This window comes from Papio anubis, chromosome 5 (assembly GCF_008728515.1).
Source record: "Papio anubis isolate 15944 chromosome 5, Panubis1.0, whole genome shotgun sequence".
Lineage (NCBI taxonomy): Eukaryota > Metazoa > Chordata > Mammalia > Primates > Cercopithecidae > Papio > Papio anubis.
In genome coordinates this window covers 72,148,067-72,169,565 of record NC_044980.1, presented here as the reverse complement: position 1 = coordinate 72,169,565, position 21,499 = coordinate 72,148,067, and the positions used below count along the sequence as shown (strand labels likewise).

At 42.1% G+C, this 21,499-nt stretch overlaps 1 protein-coding gene and 1 long non-coding RNA gene across 4 annotated transcripts in view; one reads left to right on the top strand and one right to left on the bottom strand.

The window, feature by feature from the left end:
* The window catches only part of LOC103885205, an 82,221-nt gene that overhangs the window by 28,921 nt on the left and 31,801 nt on the right, over nucleotides 1-21,499 (top strand). The window contains exons 2-3 of one of the 3 annotated variants that reach the window (XR_004183751.1): nucleotides 12,490-12,609; nucleotides 14,846-14,972. The exons of 1 other annotated variant lie outside the window; for it this stretch is intronic. The gene's annotated coding sequence lies outside the window, so the exon portion shown is untranslated. Of the gene's footprint in view, nucleotides 1-12,489; nucleotides 12,610-13,683; nucleotides 14,579-14,845; nucleotides 14,973-21,499 lie in introns of those variants that run through there. One more of the 3 variants, XR_004183750.1, reaches the window with a different exon arrangement.
* LOC116274921 lies at nucleotides 2,678-19,983 on the bottom strand. Its single transcript, XR_004183752.1, has 3 exons — nucleotides 19,947-19,983; nucleotides 18,885-19,070; nucleotides 2,678-2,804 (listed from the first exon to the last, which is right to left on the bottom strand). It is a non-coding gene; the product is annotated as an uncharacterized LOC116274921 (long non-coding RNA).

Below are 21,499 nucleotides of genomic sequence, written 5' to 3'. Positions count from 1 at the left end.
GCGCTACCACGCCCAGCTAATTTTTGTATTTTTAGTAGAGACAGGGTTTCACCGTGTTGGCCAGGCTGGTCTTGAACTCCTGACCTCAAGCAATCTACCCGCCTTGGCCTCCCAAAGTGCTGGGATTACAAAACATTATTTCTTTTTTTTTCCAAAACATTATTTCAAATACTGTTGGTGATATGCTTGAAGCAGTTAAAAACTAAATGAATACTAGGCAAGTCAGAAATGACTACGATTCAATTCAGTCACTCCTTTTTTTTTATTTTGAGACATACTCTTTCTCTGTCACCCAGGCTGGAGTGAAGTGGTGCAATCTTGGCTCATTGCAGCCTCTGCCTCCTGGGCTCAAGTGATCCTCTCGCCTCAGCCTCCCGAACAGCTGTGACTACAGGCACACATTACCACGCCCAGCTAATTACTGTATTTTTAGTAGAGACAGGGTTTTACCATGTTGCCCAGGCTGATCTCAAACTCTTAGACTCAAGCAATTCACCTGCATCTGCCTCTGAAAGTGCTGGGATTACAGATGTGAGCCACTGTGCTGGCCCCAGTCACTCATTTAGTGTAACCTTGTCCACAAAAGTGGATATCCACACAACACACTTCTCCCTTGGTTACACTTTAGCCTGGTGCTGCTGTTTGAACAGCACAATTTATTACTCTGTATGTGTTCACTCATAAACTAAAGGGGCCAAATTTATTCATACTTCAGCAAGATTATGCCAAGCTTCGTGCTGGACATGAGTTAGGTCTCACTGTTATGCATTCTGTTATATGCTCTGTCTTATGTCAGGCTCTATGCAATGTTCCACTGGTAAAAGATTCAAACTGTTTAGAACCATAGCCCAAGCTCAGCATTAGAGATGGTTGTTATATTAGAGTTCTGACACGAAAAAGACTTCACATTCAAACTGTGGTACTTTGGGAATAGTTTAATGAAAGGACTAGAAATAAAGGTATGAGATAAGTGTAGGGAAACTGCAAGGCATAGTGCAGCACCCAGAGGCTAGTAACTGCACAGCTCTGTTACCACCCCTCATGGCAAAGGAAAGGATCACTTCCTGGAACTGGAGACAGAGACAGGGGCTGTGTGTAGAGTCACCTTAAAGGAGCTGAGATCTTTGGTAGACAAAGGTATCCAGCATCCCAACCACACCCTCCCTTCCTCTCATCTCCTGCCACTGCTTTTCACTGGCCAAGCCCCAACAGGAAACCAGAGGGCAAGAGAGTCCCTTGAAGCACTTCATAGAGGTCAGCTTGCTGGAGAAGGGGGGAGAGTGGATCTAGGGGTGGGATGAAGGAAATAGAAGATAACTGGCACAGCCATCTAGCCGTCCATGCATAAAGTTACCAGCATTTTTTAGTTCCAAAATCAACGACCCGAACTCACTAAGATACAGCTTACTTCATAATGGAGAATTTGATGAATGCTTGTTTGCTTTTCCAAACCTCATGATCACAAATATTACAGATATATCATCTTTCAGGCTCTATATTTTTCAGCAGAGTGTTAATATTTTTATTCTGTTTTAATATGTGACTCTATCTCCTTATCTATTTTAATTAAAAATATTAGAGGAAATGGGCTATTAAAAGCTGTATCTATATAAGTAGAGGGCAAACTTACAGGAAGATGAAGGTGTCCTAGACATACGGTGTTGAAGAAGGTTTAGAAGTAGAAGTGGGATATCTGGAATAAATGGTCCTTGAGCACACAGGCCTAAGGTGAGTGGAAGGAAAGAATGAACCAAGAGACAAGGAGATGGTAAATAGCTCAAGGTACATTTCTAAATATTTTTGAACACAAGAAACAAATGGTTTTATTGACTTACCAAATCTTCATAGTCACTAAACATGGTTAGTAGATGTTTTTCTCTTTGCCAACTTTGGAGGTCGTCAGGGGCTTTATGAGTAAAATTTTAGTATCCAGTATTTCTTTACTTTTATGGACTTTAAACCTCTGAAATGTGGTATGGGTGGAGAGAAGGTACCTCTTTGAAATGAGAATAATAAAATCTGGGATTTTAAAGAGATCTTCCACTAGTGTAAGAATCTAATTTACAACATTCTTACTATATAACTTTCCAGTCATTTAAAGGAGGCCATTGCTAGGGAGCTCAGTGTTTCCTTAGGCATGGTTTCAACTTTGCCTGCTCGGTCGTTATAAAGCATTTTCTCCTAGAAGCAGAGATACATTTTTACAGCTTCTGCCTATGGGTTCTGGAGAAGAGAAAAAGTAGTATTTTCCCTCACCCATTGCCAGGTACATGGCTGAGGTACATATAACAAGAGACAAATTAACAATAGAGAAACACACTAATTTGTTTAATAAAAATTTTATGTGACGTGGGAGCCTTCAGAAATGACCCAAACAAAAGGAAAAATCCATATTTTTATACTTAGGTTTGATGAAGAGTAGACAGTCATGCAGAAATATAATTGGATAAGGAAAGTATGACCTAATATTAATAAACTAAGGGAAATTTAGCAAGAGCTGTTGGTTGAAATTCTTCTTGACATCTGTGAGTCTTCTAAAATAAGGATGTTTCTTTCCTCTGAGTGTAGGGAAGCTACCTTTGTAATGAATATTTTATGACCAGCTTCAGGCAGAGGAGAAGGACCATCAGAGACCTTCCTGCTTGTACTATTTTCTCAAATACCAAAGTGCCATATTTTGGGGTTAATGTTCTCCCCCATCAGCTCTCCTGCCATTTGGATGGGTTTATCATAGTCTGTTCCCTCTTCTATATGAAAAGCTCTCATGATACTCCTCTTCCTCTTTCTTCTAGCTTTCTTTTACCCTGGTGAAATAATTAACAATAATAAGAGAGATGCATAACGTTTTATTTGCACACGATGAACTAGACAATTGGCTAGATGTTTTATACATTCCATTGCCAATCTTTACAAAAACATTACAAGATTGGTATTTGTTTTTTCTTTTTTTTTTTTGAGATGGAGTCTTGCTCTGCCTCCTAGGCTGGAGTGCAGTGGCGTGATCTTGGCTCTCTGCAACCTCCTAGGCTGGAGTGCAGTGGTGTGATCTTGGCTCTCTGCAACCTCCACCTCCCACGTTCAAGCTATTCTCCTGTCTCAGCCTCCCAAGTAGCTGGGACTACAGGTGCCCACCACCACACCCAGCTAATTTTTGTATTTTTAGTAGAGACAGGGTTTCATCGTATTGGCCAGGCTGGTCTTGAACTCCTGACCTTGTCATTTGCCCACCTCCGCCTCCCAAAGTGCTGGGATTACAGGCGTGAGCCACCATGCCTGGCCAAGATCGGTATTTTCATACCCATTTTACAGGTGAGAAAGATCATGAAACTTTTAAATGGCTGAGCTGGGATTAGAAAACAGATCTGAGGCCCAGCACGGTGGCTCACGCCTGTAATCCCAGCACTTTGGGAGGCCGAGGTGGGCGGATCACCTAAGTCAGGAGTTCGAGACCACCCTGGTCAACATGGTGATACCCTGTCTCTACTAAAAATTGAAAAAAAAAAAAAATAGCCAGGGGTGGTGGCGCGCATCCGTAGTCCTGGCTACTCGGGAGGCTGAGGCAGGAGAATTGCTTGAATGATTCTCGGGAGGAAGAGGAGGTTGCTGTGAACCGAGATCGGAGGTTGCAGTGAGCTGAGGTTGCAGCCAGCTGAGATTGTGCCACTGCACTCCAGCATGGGTGACAAGAGTGGAAACTCTATCTCAAAAAAGAAAAAAAAAAAAGAAAGAAAAGAAAACAGATCTGAGTTCAAGTGCACATTCTTTTCCCCAATCTCAGTTCCTTCATTTCCCAGACATCCTCAGCATCCTGGTCACTCTCTGGGTTAGTGTTTCTCAAACTGATGATTTTAAAAATCTGAATGGGGTACAGTGGCTCACGCCTGTTATCCCAGCATTCTAGGGGACTGAGGCGAAAGGATCACTTGATCCCAGGAGTTTGAGACCAGGCTGGTAATATGGCCAAATCCTGTTTCTATGAAAAATACAAGAATTAGCTGAGTATGGTGATATGTGCCTGTGGTCCCAGCTACTTAGGAGGCTGATAGGGGAGAATGGCTGTCCCTGGGAGGTGGAGGCTTCAGTGAGCTGTGATTGCACCCCTGCACCCCCGCCTGGGTGACAGAGCAAGATCCTGTCTCAAAAACTAAAACAAAACAAAATTCTGGTTGAGTAGGATCATCATTATGTTATTACAGAACTAAAAGAAAAAAAGGTATTTGGAAAGTAGTGTGCTAAGCAAATTGAAAGAAGTTTCTATTTCTATTAGCACTTCCCAGAGCCTCAGATACGCTAAGCGCATTGTGAAGCTCTAGGAGGAATATAGAGGACTCAGTGTATTCTAATCCTATTTGACCCCAAGACTCTTTTTTTTTTTTTTTTTTTTTGGTAGAATTATGGTCACCACTATTCTTTTTGGTGAGCACTGCTCTGAATTTATTTTTCTTTATCAATATTGTTTTGAAAATGTGGGCTGGGCGCTGTGGCTCACACCTGTAATCCCAGCACTTTGGGAGGCCGAGGTGGGCGGATCACAAGGTCAGGAGATAGAGACCATCCTGACTAACACGGTGAAACCCCGTCTCTACTAAAAATACAAAAAATTAGCCAGGTGTGGTGGCGGGCGCCTGTAGTCCCAGCTACTCGGGAGGCTGAGGCAGGAGAATGGCATGAACCCGGGAGGCGGAGCTTGGAGTGAGCCGAGATGGCGCCACTGCACTCCAGCCTGGGCTACGGAACGAGACTCCGTCTCAAAAAAAAGAAAAGAAAAGAAAATGTGGTATCTGCTGGTCGTGGTGGCTCATGCCTATAATCCCAGCACTTTGGGAGGCCAAGGTGGGTGGATCACGAGGTCAGGAGTTCAAGACCAGCCTGGCCAAGATGGTGAAACCCTGTCTCTACAAAAATTACAAAAATTAGCCAGGCACAGTGGCGGGTGCCTGTAATCCCAGCTACTCAGGAGGGTGAGGCAGAGAATTGCTTGAACCCGGGAGGCGGAGACTGCAGTGAGCTGAGGGAGATTGCGCCACTGCACTCCAGCCTGGGTGACAGAGCTCAACTTTCTGAAGACTATAGCTGTTTTCTTACTTGTATTATTTTAAAATTTTAATCCTTGTTGTATGTTTAAATCTTCTTTTTTCAAAGATGGGGTCTTGCTATGTTGCCCAGGCTGATCTTGAATCCCTGGCTTCAAGTAATCCTCCCACCTTGGCCCCTCAATGTGCTGGAGTTACAGGTGTGTGCCACCATGTCTGGCCTGAATCTTCAAGGATTGAACAGAAAACTCTAGTCTGAGACATTTTAGAAATTAATAACCCAAAATTGAATCTTAGAAGATGGGAATTTTTTAGTATTACGCTGTTTTGAAGGAAGAACAATGGACTATGATTCAACAGATTTTACAGCAACACCACCAACAAGAGTCATCAGGAAACTATTTCTGAGACCCTGCTTCACTCAACCCAAGAGATTTATGATCCTGAGTTGTTCAGTGACAAAAAATACCATTTATCTTGAACAAAATGGGGCACTGACTGTTGAATTTGACCTGAGCCTTGTAATCCTGGAAAAAGGTTAAAGTTAATAAATTCCCCTACCTGGCTGGGCGGGGTGGCTCACACCTGTAATCCCAGCACTTTGGGAGGCCGAGGCTGGTGGATCACCTGATGTCAGGAGTTGGAGACCAGCCTGGCCAACATGGTGAAACCCTGCCTCTACTAAAAATACAAAAATTAGCCGGGTGTGGTGGCACATGCCTGTGGCCTCAGCTACCCAGGAGGCTGAAGCACGAGGATTGGTTGAACTGGGGAGGCGGAGATTGTAGTGAGCCAAGATCGTGCCACTGCATTCCAGCCTGGGCGACAGAGCGAGACTCTGTCTCAAAAAAAAAAAAAAAAAAAAGAAAAAAGGAAATTTCCCTACCCTTTGTGTTCTGGAAATGGGCTTATTGCAAAGAATCACCCTTCCCCCTAGGATTTAGATAAGATTCACAGACGCCTCTCTTGTTCACCCATGCCAAGGCCAGACCCTCCAGGTTCCCATTCTCTGCCTCATAAAGGCTAGTTGAACCGCTTATGTCCATGGAATCAAAACTGGAACAGAGTGCTAGTTAATCCAACTTTGGTTAAGTTTCTCCCCTTCCCCCAGGCTCCTAAATTTTGGCTGCCCCTCAGTCTAAAAGTCCTTCCCTAAAAGGCTCTCCCAAAAATAGGGTCACCTCAGGGTAAAACATTCTCTGATCTACTAACCAGTCATGCTACCTGCACCCTTTAATCCCACTTCTCCACGCCTGGTTCTTTCTAGCCTTGTTTACTCCTCTCTAAAAAAGAAAATCCCTTTTTGCCTAACCTTTCAGACGCTTGCAGATGTTATTGTCAGAGAGTTCTCCCAGTTACCATTATCTTTCTCATAGCCACCACTTGCATTAATCCTTTCGAATAAAGTGTCTCCTTGTCTTAATCGGATTTGTTTTCTAGTTGACTCAAACAACTGTTTTATTCCCTTGAAAGCAATGAGTTAGGTGGACACAGATAACGTTTTAATGGAAACTTTTGAGGATACAAGAAGAAATAGTTTCAAAGATTTGTTTATGGTGGTAACGTTAATACCACAAACAAAAATAAGTAGTATAATAAAAATTCATTATAATAGGAATTTTCTGACAGAGTTGGAACTTAAAAGACTAGTCATAGTATAAATTAAATACTGACATTTTCAATTCCAGGACTTAACTCTTAAAAAACTTATTCTGAAAATATTTTAATTAAAAAAAAATTGAGGTCTAAGCTATTTTGAACGATAGTAAATGATGAATACATGTCACTATACATTTTTCAAAACTCATAGAACATTCAACATCAAGAGTGAATCCCTAATGTAAACTATGGGCTTTGGTTGATAATGATGTGTTAGCGTTGGGCCACGGATTGTGACAAATGTACAGAATAGCAATGGTGGGGGAGGCTGTGGGTGTCCAGTAGAGGGTGCCTGTGGGAACTCTCTGTACTTTCCCCTTCATTTTGCTATAAACCTAAAGCTGGTCTGAAAAATAGTCTATTCGTTTAAAAAAAAAAACAAAAAAGTTACAAAACTAAAGCTAAGTAAAACAAAGTTCAATTGATTTTCAAATTAATAACAAGCTCAAGCTCATTTTATACTGCCATATCAAAAGGATATAATGAAATGGAGAACTTCTGAACTGAGTTTTAAATCATCGTTTCTTAGGTATATAGCGCGCTCTCTCTCTCTCTCTCTATATATATATATGTATATATATAAAAATATATAAAATATATATAAAGAAAATCTTGTTTAAAGTTTGAATCTGGAGACAACAACGCACTAGAAAAGTGGTTATACTATCAACCCAGGCCCTATTCAAGCTGGGAAAATTGCAGTGCAGCTGGATATGGTGGCTCATGCCTGTAATCCCAGCACTTTGGGAGGCTGAGGTGGGAGAATTGCTGGAGCCCACGAGGTGAAAACCAACCTGGGCAACACAGTGAGACCACATCTGTACAAAAAATAAAAAATTAGTTGGGTGTAGTGGCATCTGCCTGTGGTTCCAGCTGCTGGGAGGCTGAGGTAGGAGGACTGATTGAGCCCAAGTGGTTGAGGCTGCAGTGAGCCATGTTTCTACCACTGCACTCCAGCCTGGGTGACAGAATGAGACCTTGTCTCTCTCTCTTTTTTTTTTTTTGAGACAGTCTCACTCTGTCCCAGGCTGGAGTGCAGTAGCGCAATCTCTGTTCACTGCAACCTCCGCCTCCCAGGTTCAAGCGATTCTCCTGCCTCAGCCTTGGAAGTAGCTGGGATTACAGGCATGCACCACCACGCCCAGCTAATTTTTGTATTTTTAGTAGAGGCGTAATTTATATCATTTTAAAACAATCTATCAAAAACTATGGAAGACTGTATCTACATTAATAGGCAATTTCAGAAAATTGGAAAATGCAATTTTGTTTAAGAGTTCAAACTTCTCATCATTTATTTTTTTCTTTTTAAAAATAATGAGTTTACTTATTATCATTTAATTAATGTGTATATTTAGGCCAATATATATAAAAATTTAAAAATATATATATATTGTGGCTCACACCTGTAATCCCAGCACTTTGGGAGGCCGAGGCGGGCAGGTCACTTGAGGTCAGGAGTTCGAGACCAGCCTGGCCAACATAGAGAAACCCCGTTTCTACTAAAAATACAAAAATTAGCTGGGTATTGTGGCACATGCCTGTAGTCCCAGCTACTCGGGAGGCTGAGGCAGGAGAATCGCCTGAACCCAGGAGGCGGAGATTGCAGTGAGCCAATGTTGCACCACTGCACTCCAGCCTCAGTGACAGTGCGAGACTCTTTCTCACACACACAAAAAATAAATAACATAAAATAAATTAGCTGGGTGTGGGGGCGCACGCCTATAATCTCAGCTACTCCAGAGGCTGAAGCACGAGAATCTCTTGAACCCAGGAGGCGGAGGTTGCAGTGAGCTGAGATTGTGCTGTTGCACTCCAACCTGGGGGACAGAGTAAGACTCTGTCTCAACAAAACACAAAAATATACTTGTTGATTAGAAAATTGTTGGTCCAGGTGTGGTGGCTCATGCCTGTAATCCCAGCTATTGGGAGGCTGAGGCAGGCAGATCACTTGAGTCCAGGATTTTGAAACCAGCTTGGGCAACTAAAAATACAAAACAATTAGCCGGATATGGTGGTGCACACCTGTGGTCCCAGCTATTCCAGAGGCTGAGGTGGGGGGATCACTTGAGCCCGGGAGGCAGAGGTTGCAGTGAGCTGAAACCCATGCCACCACTCAGCACTCCAGCCTAGGTGACAGAGTGAGAACCTATCTCAAAAAAAAAAAAAAAAAAAAAGTGAAAAAAATTTACATTATGTATAACATAAAAGTATAAATACGTGTATGTACATACTTTTTTCTCATAAATTAGCCAAAGGGTAAAAATAGTACCTTTTACAATATTTTTCTGATAAACAATTTCAAAATAATTTAAAGAATGGTACAATGGTGATTATCTATATTCAGCAATCAATGTTTCCCCATATTTTCATTATCAGTCTCTATGTGCTTTGTGTGTGTCTTAGCCATTTGAAATTAAGTTGTAGACATTTTGAAACTTTGTCTTCAAATATTTCAGCATGTATCAACCAAGAATAAGGGGATTCATCTATTTAATCATGTGCCAGTGGAGAGGGAAGCAGTGGAAGTAGTCTGCTGTGGGTGCAGGGAATAATTGGATACATTGTCTATAAAGAATTAAACATATATATAATAAAAACCAACCATACACCAGCAATTCTCAAAATGTCAGTAATAAAATACTGCTTGCTAAGACTTTTTCTGGGGGAGGGTGTTTACGCCGTCAACAATTGTTGCATTCTGTTGAATAATATATAAACTTCAAGTGAGCCTTTTTTTTTTTTTTTTTGAGACGGAATCTCATTCTTTTACCCAAGCTGGAGTGCAGTGGTGCCACAGCTCACTGAAGCCTCCACCTCCCAGGCTCAAGCAATTCTCGTGCCTCAGCCTCCTGAGTAGCTGGGACTACAGGTGCACACCACCACACCCAGCTAGTTGTTATATTTTTTGGTAGAGACAGGGTTTCACCATGTTGGCCAGGCTGGTCTTGAAATCCTGACCTCAAGTGATCCACCCACCTGGGCCTCCCAAAGTGCTGGGATTATAGGTGTGAGCCACCGCTCCTGGCCAAGTGAGCACTTTTTATTTTAAAGTAAACGTTGTGTTCCAATGGCAACTAAATAGTTTTATTTTATTTTATTTATTTTTGAGATGGAGTCTCACTCTGTCGCCCAGGCTGGACTGCAGTGGCACCATCTTGGCTCAGTGCAACCTCCACCTCCTGGGTTCAAGAGATTCTCCTGCCTCAGCCTCCTGAGTAGCTAGGATTACAGGCGCATGCCACCATGCCTGGCTAATTTTGTATTTTTAGTAGAGACGGGGTTTCACCATGTTGGTCAGGCTGATCTGGAACTCCTGACCTCGTGATCCGCTCGCCTTGGCCTTCCAAAGTGCTGGGATTACTGGCATGAGCCACTGCACCCAGCCAACTAAAGAGTTTTAAATACACACTTGGCCCCTTAGTGTCCTGGAATTAAAATACAAGCATTAGACTGGGCGCCGTGGCTCAAGCCTGTAATCCCAGCACTTTGGGAGGCCAAGACGGGCGGATCACGAGGTCAGGAGATCGAGACCATCCTGGCTAACATGGTGAAACCCCGTCTCTACTAAAATATACAAAAAACCAGTCGGGTGAGGTGGCGGGCGCCTGTAGTCCCAGCTACTTGGGAGGCTGAGACAGGAGAATGGCGTAAACCAGGAGGCAGAGCTTGCAGTGAGCTGAGATGGGGCCACTGCACTCCAGCCTGGGCGACAGAGCGAGACTAGGTCTCAAAAAAAAAAAAAAAAAAAAAAAATACAAGCATTAGTTTTGAAAATAAATTCTAAATGGAAATGACTTGGAATTGTGGAATTAGAGTGAGTGGGTATGTGGAGAGGGAAACACAGTTTGTGTTTCTGACCTCTGTAGTACGAATATTCCTGCATCTAGATGGTAGATTTGAAAGGAACAACGATGGCATGGTCATTGTAACGATAAGAAAAGGAATGTGAATTACAGCAATTCTGTCATTCAGCATGACCACTTGGATTCTTTGAGTGTAAAATTAACTACAGTGAAACAGAGGTGCAGTATTTTTGTTTGGTAATTTTACAACATTTTCTAAAGTCTAAACATCTTTTTGTGGACAGAATTCAACCATGGTTCAGGCCTAGTTTCATAAAGGCTGGGTCTCATGAAGTTTTTGGGGACAAATACCAGAACACATGACTTTAGAGAGGCTGGAACTCCTGCACAGAAGGCTAACTAGTTTTAGTTGATAAATAAACTATCTTGGTTAACATAAATAGTATCTTTATGTTAGCTGGAATTCTTCTTATTTGATTGCAATGAAATCCTAACATCATTCATTACTGTAAACGACCAATATGTAGGTATAATTTCCCCCTTAATAATTAATGCAATTACAGTAAATAGTATTAAGTCTTTATTATATTGTGTATGTGTGTAGTTTTTTAAAAAGTTGTGTTTTTGTTTTTTTTTTTTTTTTGAGATGGAGTCTCACTCTGTTGCCCAGACTAGATCGCAGTGGTGCAATCTCGGCTCACCACAACCTCCGCCTCCTGGGTTCAAGCGATTCTCCTGCCTCGGCCTCCCGAGTAACTGGGACTACAGGCGTGTGCCACTATGCCCGGCTAATTTTTGTATTTTTAGTAGAGACGGGATTTCACTATGTTGACCACGCTGGTCTCAAACTCCTGACCTTGTGATCCCAAAGTGCTAGGATTACAGGTGTGAGCCACAGTGCCCAGCCTCACCATGGTTTTATTTTTTAATTTTTCATAGAGATGAGGTCTTACTGTGCTGCCCAGGCTGGTCTCAAGCTCCTGACCTCAAGCAGTCCTCCCTCCTTGGCCTCTCAAAGTGGGATTATAGGCATAAGCCACCACTGCTGGCCTACTGGCATGTTTTATACATATGAAATTTTATATATATATGAAGTTCAATAAAATAAAATTTCAGGCCTGGAGGCTGAGGCAGGGGGATCTCTTGAGCCTAGGAGTTCAAGGTTGCAGTGAACTATGATCTCACAATTGCATTCCAGCCTGGGTAACGGAGTGTGACCCTGTTTCTAGAAAATGTTTTTAAAGTAAAAAAGAAATTAAATTTTACTGTATTTTTCTGGTTATTATTATTAATTTGTTTTCGTGATTGTTACTGAAAGTAATTTTGTCCTATGAAAAAAGTAGGGATTTAAAAGTGATTAGTTCTAGATATCAGATAAACTAGATGTGCCATTGATCATGCCCTGAAGAATTAGCAATAATTCCCCATTGTCATTAACATTCACCCAACTGGTGCTTTTTAGACTTTAGATTTTGCAAAACTTGGTCAGATTGAGGAGGAAGGAAGAGAATATCAGATATTTCTAGTATCTTGCTTTTCCTAGAAAACAAAGTAGAGGCCGGGCATGGTGGCTTACACCTGTAATCCCAGCACTGTGAGAGGCCGAGGTGGGCAAATCACGAGGTCAGGAGTTCGAGACCAGCCTGGCCAATATGGTGAAACCCCGTCTATACTAAAAATACAAAAAGTAGCTGGGCATGGTGGCATGTGCCTGTAATCCCAGCTACTCAGGAGGCTGAGGCAGGAGAATCGCTTGAATCAGGGAGTCGGAGGTTGCTGTGAGCTGAGATCGTGCCACGTCTCAGAAAAAAGTAGAGCAAGAATGAAGAAACAGAATTGCTAAACATTAGTAATATGATAATGACAACAAAACCACCCACAGTAATAATGTATTTAGAGAACACTTGCTAACTGGTCTAGCAGAAAATGAATTACAACAGTTTTGCAGAATTTATAGCCTCTTCCACCTAGAAATAAAGAACCATATGTAACAGAATCGGGAGCCTCCGGAGGGCTGGATCCATTAGGATGGAAGTGGAGCCCCTTGGCTGCTGTCTGTGTGCCAGCACAGGTGACCACAAACTCTGCTGACAGCAAGACAATAATTTTAGGAGGTAAGAATGTTTTCCTTCTGCTATTGCATCAACCATCCCTAAGGTTTGAGAAAAATGAAAAAGCAATTCAGTTCCTTTTTTACCCCCCTTAAATTGTAGACAGTAACTCTGGAGAACCTATGACTAGTTTGTCGAATATTTCTTCCAGTTTATACTCCTCCCCACCTCCACTGGGAAGTATAGTAGTAGAGTGGACAAAAGCCTGCAATTTGGGTGGATTCTAGTTTTTATTTACTTGGGTAAATTATTTACCTTCCTAGTACCTCTGGGCCTTCATTTGAAAATTGAGGATAATAAAATTCCCTCCCTAGGACCATTTATTAAATACTTAGGACACCCAGAGCTGTTTGGGGCATTTCATGTGTATTAACTTGTTGAATCCTCACAACCGATCCTATGAGATCAGAACTATTAGTAATCTCCCTTTACCAAGGAAACTGAAGTTAAGTAATTTGTCCAGGTTTGTCTTATTAACACTTCCTTAATCACTCTACTTATTCAAGTAACCTTTGAAGCTTTGTCACAAAATCAGTGTTTCACAAATTTCTATAAAATCATGACATTGGAGAAGCACCTAATCCAGCGGTCCCCAGGCTTTTTGGCACCAGGGACTGGTTTCATGGAAGACAGTTTTTCCATGAACTGGGAGGGCAGTGGGCAGGGGTTGGTTTCAGGATGAAACTGTTCCACTTCAGATCATCAGGCATTAGATTCTCATAAGGAGTACGCAACCTAGATCCCTCACATGTGCAGTTTGCAATAGGGTTTATTCTCCTATGAGAATCTAACACTGCTGCTGTTCTGATAGGCGGCGGAGCTAGGGTAGTAATGCTCACTAGCCTTTGACTCACCTCCTCCTGTGCAGCCCGGTTCCTAACAGGCCATGGACCAGTACTGGTCCGCAGCCTGAGGGTTGGGACCCCTGACCTAATCCAGTGATTCTCAAACCTTAATGTACATGAGGATCACCTGCATGGCTTGTTAAAACTTAGGTTGCTGGTCCCCACCTTCAGAGTTTCTGTTGCCCTAAGTCTGGTGTGGGGTTCAATAATTGCATTACTAACACATTCCCAGGTGATGCTGACGCTGCTGGTCCACACTGTCTTTGAGAAAGCTACAGCTCTAAACCAACTTCGTCAACTGACCAGTCTGCTTGTTATGACCCTTTGGTCACGTCTGCTCTGAATGTTGTTGGCAAATGTGCAGAATGGCCTCAGGAGTGTGAGGCTGATTCATCTGGTTACTGTGACCTGTATTAGCTGCAGCTGGTGGCTGATTTCAAAATGGAGCAATTAAAGATTAAGACATCAAATTACAGGAAATTAAGATGAAGCACCACCAAGTATGAAACCCATAAAATTGCTAACATTACCCAGTTTTTCTCACACACGTGCATCCTGTTTTGCTCTGTTACTCTGACATAAGACCACACCCAGAACAAACAAAAGACTGTCTCTGCCATCAGGGACTGATAAGGCTCACAGGTGGGCAAGAGAGTGGATATATATTCAATGAAATACGATTCTGGTGCTGATAATTTTAATAATGACATTATAAAAATGACTTTATATTACCCCAATTTTATAAATATCCATACCTAACAGTGGCAGAGTATGAATCTGAATTTCTGTTGCCTCCAAAGAGTGGCTTCTTTATGCCAAAATAATTTCTCTGAGTGTTTTCTGAGTTAGAACTTCATGTAACAATTTCATATGGATTCATTATTGACTTACATGATATGGCTTCTTGGAATAAAAAACTGAAGCATGTTTTAAGACAAATATATGAATTTGAAGTATAGGCTGAGATGGAAACAAGATGAAATTTCATAATGTTAATTAATAATTCATTTATATGTACTTCATTTCTTAGAAGTATATCTTCTGGGCCAGGCACAGTGGTTTATGCCTGTAATCCCAGCACTTTGGGAAGCCAAGGCAGGAGGATCACCTCAGGTTGGGAGTTTGAGACCAGCCTGACCAATTTGGTTCAGAAACCCCGTCTCTACTAAAAATACAAAATTAGCTGGGCGTGGTGGTGCATGCCTGTAATCCCAGCTACCTGGGAGGTTGAAGCAGGAGAATCACTTGTACCCGGGAGGCAGAGGTTGCGATGAGCTAAAATTGTGCCGTTGCACTCCAACCTGGACCACAAGAGTGAAACTCCATCTCGGGGAAAAAAAAAAAAAAAGTAATTTGCATTTTTTCTTCTTTTTTCTTTTTCTTTTTTTTGGCAGATCACAGAACTTTATTAAGATGGAATCACAGCTGGAAGCAGTGGCTCACACCTGTAATCCTAGCACTTTGGGAGGTCAAGCAGGCAGATCACCTGAAGTCATGAGTTCAAGACCAGCCTGGCCAACTTGGTGAAACCCCGTCTCTACTAAAAATACAAACAAAAAATTAGCCGAGCGTGGTGGCGGGTGCCTGTAGTCCTAGCTACTCGGGAGTCTGAGGCAGGAGAATTGCTTGAACCCGGGAGGTGGAGGTTGCAGTGAGCCGAGATCACACTACTGCACTCCAGCCTGGGTGACACAGCTAGACTCTGTCTCAAAAAAAAAAAAAAAAAAAAAGATGGAATTACTTTTAATTACATAGAAGCTATTTGCCTAACTCAAAACCCATGAGGTTCACATAAACTCATAGTTACAAAACTAGAAACAAATGTCATATTCAGAACCATAAGGAAATATTAGTCTGCCCATTTATTTCGAGCTGTTATTATCACCTGTCTTATCTGCTGGTGCCCATTTATTTTAAGCTGCTATGGGCCATGCAGTAGTCGCTTGCATACAAGAAGTCTCATCACAGAGCTATAGCTGCTCTCAGGCCTTTGCTCTTTTCTCCACCTGCTGGCATTGCTCTCTCGCTGTTGTTAGGAGATTCACTCATTCCTCTCCCTTGTCCTCTCCTGGGGATCCCTAGGCCAAGTCAGCATCTTTTGCTTGTCCTCCACTCCCATGTCCGGCTAAAGTTCTCAATTCAACAGCACCTAATCTACTTCAGGATCAACAGGCTGCATTTCTTTTTCTTTTTTTTTTTTTTGAGTCTGAGTCTCGCTCTGTTGCTCTGTTGTCCAGGTTGGAGTGCAGTGGCGTGATCTCACTCACTGCAAGCTCTGCCTCCCGGGTTCACATGATTCTTCTGCCTCAGCCTCCCAAGTAGCTGGGACGACAGGCGCCCACCACCACGCCTGGCTAATTTTTTGTGTTTTTAGTAGAGATGGGGTTTCACCGTGTTAGCCAGGATGGTCTCAATCTCCTGACCTCATGATCTGCCTGCCTCGGCCTCCCAAAGTGCTGGGATTACAGGCGTGAGCCGCTGCGCCCGGCTGCATTTCTTCTTATATACACTTATTTAAAAAATTTAACTTGATTAGCACCAAGTAAAATGAATTCATATAAAGTTGATGAAACCTAGTTGGGTTGATTTGACAAAAATTAGTCTGAAGGCTTTCTTCATGTTATGTCCTTTCTGTGAGGTCACAGAGTTGAATTTCATATCACAGACTTCCCCAAATAGTTACTTCTTCCCTAATGTTTTTCCTAGAATTAGAACACGATGAGTTTTTATTTTTGTTTTTCTGGTTTTTTTTTTTAATGTGCTTTTTTTTAAAAAATCTTTTTTGAGACAGAGTCTCCCTCTGTTGCCCAGCCTGGAGTGCAGTGGTATGATCTTGGCTGGCTCACTGCAACCTCTGCCTCCTGGGTTCAAGCAATTCTCCTTCTTCAGCCTCCCAAGTAGCTGAGATTTACCACGCCCAGCTAATTATTTTTATTTCTTTCTTTTTTTTTTGAGAAGGAGCCATCACGCTCAGTCCCTAGATGAATTTTTAAATTTTTATTTTAGTTTTTAAAGAATTCCAAGGGGAATCAAGACAGTTTTATAAAAAATTCATTCTACTAATCTCTGAGTAGTACTTTTCTGAATCTGTTCAGTCTACTATTTCAAATGACTGCAGTGATGCACATAATTTAGGATGGAATTGATTTAAATAAGATTCATCTAAAATTCATCTACATTTAGATTTAGATTACTACCCAGGAAGGTGAAATGTAATGTTTGCAGCTTCCTATCTTGTATTTGATTTAACCATAATATGATTCTCAACTCATAAATGTAGCTTCATTTTTGGAAGGCCTGTACAATACATTTCAAGTGGTGATTAGTTTTGATAATTTCTCCAATAATTTTTCCTCTCTAATCAGGAAAATGAAGCATTTGAAACAAATAGTTGTGAATTCATTGAGAGGTTTCATCACATCTGAGTCAGTAGGCTTATCATGATTTTGTTTGGCATGTTTTACAATTACGTTAATATATCAACCAACACCTGAAAAACCATGTACATGTAAATGTTTTGTTTGATTATAGCAAAAAATGCCGAAATTTTTCTGAAGACACACAAAAATGTTGTCTTTCATACAACTTGGAGAACAAATCTTTTACCTCCACCCCCTGACTCCTTGGGCGTTGAGTGTAGCACGGGAAGTTAGTAAATCCTCATGTTTGCAATCATTCCTTTGCAGAAATTAACATAGGAGATGATGTTTTGCTGCTGAAACTAATGCTGCTTAAAGAAAAAAGACGGCAGTTTCAGCATTTTGGCTTGGTATGTATACAAGATAATAAGCTGTGTGAGTTTAGAAGCTTGGAACTAGTTCAACAAACAGATGCCAATATGGCTGAACAGTAACATGACGTGCCGTCTCCACTGTGATCTACATCTCTGTGCTGATCATCTTGTATTAAAAGGGCTATTTTTACTCTTGATATACCTTATTAGAAGTACACTACCTTTGGAAAGTATTGTTTATCCTTAGAAGAAGGTTTTGTGTGTGTGTGTGTGTATGTGTGTGTTTCATTTAATACACAGCACCAGGATGCTCTAGCGTGAGGGGACATATCTTCAGCTTACACTGACAGAAAGACTGCAGAGCCCTGGTTCCTGGAATACTGAAGCTCATGCTGGGCTGTCCTGGACTGTCTCAGACATTTAATTGCTACCCTGTGATTGGACTTGAGAGATTTTTCAAGTTTCCTCAGCAAAACATTTGTAAATCATCTCTCAGGGTGAGTTAATTTTGCAGAACTAATGCTACCTATAACAAAAGCTAACATTAAATGCTTAGTATGGGCCGAGAACAGCCAAGCACAGCAGCTAACACCTATAATCCCAGCACTTTGGGAGGCTGAGGTGGGAGGATTACTTGAGCCCAGAAATTTGAGACCAGTCCTGGCAACATATCGAGACCCTGTCTCTACAAGAACAACAACAAAAAAAGTATGGTTTTTGTTTGTTTGTTTGTTTTGAGTTTCACTGTGTCACCCAGGCTGGAGTACAGTGGTATCATCATAGCTCACTGCAGCCTCGAACCTTGCAGGCTCAAAAGATCCCTGACATTAGCCTCCTGAGTAGCTGGGGCTATAGGCATGTGCCACCATGCTGGGCCAATTTTGAATTTATTTTTTTAAGAGACAGGGTCTTGCTGTGTTGCCTAGGCTGGTCATGGACTCCTGGCCTCAAGCCACATCTCTACAAAAAATTTTAAAAATTAGCTGGGCATGGTGGTGCATGCCTGTAGTCCTAGCTACTAGAGAGGCCGAGGAGAAAGGATCACTTGAGCCAAAAAGTTTAAGGCTGCAGTGAGTCACGAGTGAGTCATTGCACTAGTAGGCTGCCCACTCCAGCCTGGGCAACAGAGTGAGACCCTGACTCTTAAAAAAAGAAAAAAAAGTTCCTATTGCACATGACTGTTGGGAAAACAAAATTAGTTAGCATATATAAGCTCTTTAAAACAGTGCGTAACACTTAGTAAGCACTCAGTAAATGTTAGCTTTTAATACTATGGGTATCTGTTGTAGTTTTGGGATCAAACTTTACATAACTGCGAATATTTAAAAATGTCAACACTTTGGATCCTTTTTCTTGGTCTTTCTTGGTTAGGAGCCTTAAGAAATCAAAATTCTCATTTCATTCTGTCTCCACTCCTGCCCAAGCAGGAACTCCCAACTTTAAGATATTGCGTAGGCAGGGATTCAAACAGGTAAAGGCAAGAGTTTGAGCAAGAAGAGGAGGAGGAAGGACAATAAGCTCAGAAGGGCTGAGTGCGTTAGTACAAGATGGGCATATCAAGGAACCAGTTACATACCAATATGTTTGAAGCTTGTTTCCTATACACAAAGTCAACGCTGATAATGAGCTTGGCCAGCTGGAGGTGTCACTCTGTCAGTGGGTCCCACCCATTCCTCTGCTACCACCTGTCTTACTCCTACCTCCTGTCATTCTGATACTCTCCATTTCCCCGAAACGCTGGCCGTTGCCACCACCTTCATGTTACGATGTCAGGGAGGTGTCCTGACGCCACTGCAGAAAGTACCTATCTCTGTTCAGCCTCAAGAGAGGAACTTCATAAATCCAAGACATCGCCGGAGCTAGGCTCATCCTCCTGAAAAGGGTGACTGAAATGAGATATATATATATATTTTAATAAGATAGGGGCTGGGCGCAGTGGCTCACTCCTGTAATCCCAGCACTTTGGGAGGCCAAGGTGGGCTGATCACTTGAGGTCAAGAGTTCAAGACCAGCCTGGCCAACATGGTGAAACCTTGCCTCTACTAAAAATACAAAAATTAGCCAGGTGTGGTGGCAGGCACTTGTAATCCCAGCTGCTTGGGAGGCTGAGGCAGGAGAATTGCTTCAACCCAGGAGGTGGAGGTTTCAGTGAGCCGAGATCGTGCCACTGCACTCCAGCCTGGGTGACAGAGCAATATTCAGTCTAAAAAAAATAAAAATTAAAATAAAGATGGAGTTTTGCTACATTGCCCCATGGTCTTGAACTCCTGGCCTCAAGCAATCCTTCTGCCTCAGCCTCCCAAAGTGTTGGGATTATTGACCTACCCCACCACACCCAGCCAGATAATTTTTTAAGTTGATTCATTTTATTAAAAGCCAATATTTAATTTATTTTTTGTTTATCTTTTAAAGCCAGTATTTTAAAGCCCTCTATCAAACAAAAACTGTTGGGGTTTTCCTTTAAGGTATCCTCATGTTCAAATACATCATTATAGACTAAGACATAATTTAAATTATGACATGTCCCATAATTTCAAATATATATTCCTTAATTTAGAATATATACTTTTTTTTTTTTTTTGAGATGAAGTCACGCTCTGTTGCCCAGGCTGGAGAGCAGTGGCACTATCTCAGTTCGCTGCAACTTCTGCCTCCTGGGTTCAAACCATTCTTGTGCCTCAGCCTCCTGAGTAGCTGGGATTACAGGCGCGTGCCACCACACCCGACTAATTTTTGTATTTTTAGTAGAGACGAGGTTTTACCGTGTTGGTCAGGCTGGTCTTGAACTCCTGAACTCAGGTGATCTGCCTGTCTCGGCCTCCCAAAGTGCTGGGATTACGGTCGTGAGCCGCAGCGCACCCAACGTAGAATATATACTTCTTACACCTTTGAATTTTAGGAATAAAAGGTACTTTTGAGAGCATTCCATTTCATGTTAGCATTTTTTAGATGAGGAAACTGAGAGGTGGTGAGGTAAAGACGTTTGTCCTTGTTCACAGGGCTAATTAGTAGAGCTGAGACAAGAACAGAATTATCAGTCAAGAGCAATTTTTATGACATCATAGAGGACCTGTCCTCCAAAGTAATTGCTTTCATTTCGAAGGGTACCAGAATGTGAGGATATGTGGAAAAGTAACATCAACAGCTCATGCAGAATGGGAGTTAGGGGTACTAGTGTGTGGTCTTGGGAAAGTTATTCCCACCTCTTTGCAAGTCACAGTTTACTTGATTGTAAATGTTTCAGTGTGTTTGTAGAGTGTCTGCTCTATATTAGGGACAGAATCAGTATTACATCCCTGTAAATAGAAAACCATGTATGTATTTTGGCACCCAATAATTGTTAACTGTCATTTCTGAAAGGCATGTTGTGGAAATCTAATAAAGTAACACCTCCAGCTTTGCAAAATTGAGAATACCTAGGAACATCTACATCCTGGATCCTTTTCTAGGTCTTTCCCAACTGTAAGAAGTAAGAATTCTCTTCCTAACTCCAGCCTGTCTCCACCTCAGCCCAAGCAGGCACCATCCAACCAGTGTTCAGCCCAGTGCCTAAAAAAGAAATGTTTGTAAAAAGGAAATGCAATGGTATCTCTGGAATGTTTTTTTCTTTTTCTTTCTTTCTCTCTTTTTTTTTTTTTTTTTTTTTGAGACAGAGTTTTGTTCTTGTTGCCCAGGCTGGAGTGCAATAGTGCAATCTTGGCTCACTGCAACCTCCATCTCCCAGGTTCATGTGATTTTCCTGCCTCAGCCTCCCGAGTAACTGGTGTTACAGGCACTCACCATCACGCCCAGCTAATTTTTTGTTATTTTTAGTAGAGACGGGGGTTTCACCATGTTGGCCAGGCTGTTCTCTAAATCCTGACCTCAGGTGATCCACTCACCTCGGCCTCCCAAAATGCTGGGATTACAAGCATGAGTCACTGTGCCCGACCTAGAATTTTTTTTCTTGGCTCACTGCCACTTTCGCCTCCTGGGTTCAAATGATTCTCCTGCCTCAGCCTCCTGAGTAGCTAGGATTACAGGTGTGTGCCACCACACCCAGCTAATTTTTGTATTTTTAGTAGAGACAGGATTTCACCATGTTGGCCAGGTTGGTCTTGAACTCCTGACTTCAGGTGATCTGCCCACCTCAGCGACATGAGCCACTGCGCTCTGCCTACAGTGTATATACTTTTTTCAAAAAATATTTTCTTTGAGACAGGGTCCCTGTCACCAGGCTGGAGTGCAACGGTATGATCTCGGCCATGAACACTGCAGCCTCCACCTCCAGGGTTCAAGTTATTCCCGTGCCTCAGCTTCCCAAATAGCTGGGATT